The 2,466-nt window shown below is 34.3% G+C and overlaps 1 long non-coding RNA gene across 1 annotated transcript; it reads left to right on the top strand.

The window, feature by feature from the left end:
- The first annotated feature begins 333 nt into the window (after window positions 1-333).
- Window positions 334-1,797, top strand: LOC113293488. Its single transcript, XR_003332328.1, has 2 exons — window positions 334-676; window positions 1,482-1,797. It is a non-coding gene; the product is annotated as an uncharacterized LOC113293488 (long non-coding RNA).
- The last annotated feature ends 669 nt before the right edge of the window (window positions 1,798-2,466 follow it).

Here is a 2,466-nt window from a genome sequence, read left to right as displayed (position 1 = left end):
TTCCCAAACCTCAAAAGAGCAAGAAAAATGCATGAACATGTGATCTGTAGTTTCTCTCTCAGCAAAACATCGAACACATTAGTGAGATTCAATCTCAACACTTATGTGTCTCAACATATCCCTAGTAGGGAGGGGGTTATGGAAGCTTTCCCAGAGAATAAATGTGACAGTACGAACTTTTCTCTCGGGTTTAGCTGAACCCATTAGGATTAGAAATCAAATTCTACACTGAGTGTGCTAAAGATAAGAAAATGAAAATTTAATGTTTGTGTGCCTTTAACTATTTTGGGTGCTAATAACATTGATTCATGCATCTATGCATGTGTCATTCTTTGGTCTACATAAAAACTGAGAACCTAAGGGGAGTTGAGCCTCGGATTTCTTCTTCCTCTTTTCTCTTTTCGTCTCTCTCTGTGACTGAAACTCCAGGAATAAAACAGAAATTTTTCTTGCATGATTGAGATTCGTGGTCTTAGATTTCTGTTAAGCTGCAGATGTCGTTGATTTGTGTTGGATAGTTTCATAGACGAGATGGAGCTGTTCTCCTCTTCTGAATTGGTTTCTCTTGAAATTTTCTGAGGTTAAAAATCTAGAGAATTTGTTGAGAAATCTAAGGAGTCGAGCTTGGAAAACCACTAATTCGTTGTTGTTGATCTTTGTGTTGTTTGCATGGAAGGTATGAAACTTCCTCTTTATCAAACTATAATATTTTTGCCTTAGTTGTGTTTGGATCTGTTTTGCTTAAGTTGAGTATGGATTCTTGAAATTTATATCTCTTAGAACAATGGGTAGTTAGCAAAGAATATCAGTTTCATGTTTTGATGTTTCGATTTGAGGAATTAGGGTTCTTTATGAAATTGGGGATTTCAATAAAATCATGTTCTTATTCTAAATTATGAAGTGTTGTTCTTCTTTACTTTAATTCACTTCTAACAAGCTTTGGGAAAGGGAAGTGCATTATTGTATGGTAAATCAATTTTATAAACCCTAGAATGTCTGTTATGGTTTTACTGATTTCTTGAGATCCTGTGGTTGGATGGGGATGAAATTTGAATATGTTATGCTTATATATGTCAGGAAAAGTTGCCTACAATTTCAGGAAAATCGGACTAGGAAAAATAGCAAAAACTGATGTATTACAGAGACACAGTTTGTAGAACTTCTATAACGTGCAAGAGTTTCCAGACCTCTAATTGAGTATTTAGACTCCATATATTTCTCTTATTTTTGGATATGTAGAACCCATTTTCATGATGAAGAAGCTGTAGAAATTACAAACCAAATAGATCAGGGTAAGTATCCCAAACCCTGGATTTTCTAAAGTTATGTCTGTCAGAATTCAGCTTCGTTGGAACATATAAAATCAGTCATATCTTGAGATTTAACCGTTACTTTCCCTTATAATTTTTATACAATGATCTTGATATAGTTATGAATTTGTGGTGAAAATTTCACTATGATCCGATGAGTATAAATTGCAGAGTTTGATAAGAACAGTACACAATGTAGATATGAGCTTGCATGGTAAATTTACTAAATTGGTTGTAAATGTCTGGAGTTCGAATGGTGATGCATATGCTGAACTTCTATATGGTTTCGAAGGATGCTGTACGATCTGAATTTATATTTAAGAGATCAAGTTTCAATCATTTTTCTTATGTATAACCATGTAATATCTCTGTCGACATCATTGCACGAGTTAACAACTGTTGGGGTTCTAGTTTAGTATTTGATGCGAATCTAGACATCCAAGGGTGTGCCACATTGATTATATATTATTATTTATCCTCTGTATAACTTTGGTAAAAGCTATGTATGAAGTGATATTCATCTCTACGATAAGATATGTCGATTTCCTGTCTACTAGGAAATTATTCTCATCTCCACGGTTAAAGAAAGTGTGATGGCTTAGATGTGGTTTGAATTCTGACATGGATTTGGTTGTCCACTTAAACCATTATTAGTACTTACCATCTGAACTGTGGTTGTATAGTTGTGATAGGCTTATTAAGATGATTCGGGTATTTTCTTTCTACTGAAATCAGGCCAATACCATGAGTTTTATTATGACTTAATTTATGAGTACCACTGGATTATATATTTTCTAAACTTCATTGATAGTATAGCTCGTGCACTAACTAGTTACCGGAGACAATAATCCATGTCCCGATAGTCTTTACTAAGTGCTATATGAGTATTTCGGCCTTAGTTATTTCAAGTGCTTAATAGAGACAGGCTAACTCATCTTATTTGTTATGAGTTTACACCACGTAATTGAACTTAAATGCTCTTTGAAGGAAAGGCTGAGGTGAGTACAAGCTTATTTTGATAGCTAGAATTTGTAATTTAACTCGCACTTGGTGTTTGGTGGAGATCAGTGAGCTAGTGCAATGTACAGGCAATTAAGTTGCTTTTGTTACAAGGAGTGAATCTTTGTCAAGTAAATTAAGCTAATATAAATCACCG

Source organism: Papaver somniferum, chromosome 7, assembly GCF_003573695.1.
Source record: "Papaver somniferum cultivar HN1 chromosome 7, ASM357369v1, whole genome shotgun sequence".
NCBI lineage: Eukaryota > Viridiplantae > Streptophyta > Magnoliopsida > Ranunculales > Papaveraceae > Papaver > Papaver somniferum.
The sequence above is the reverse complement of the archived record's forward strand: the minus strand, read 5'-3'. Positions and strand labels throughout refer to the sequence as shown.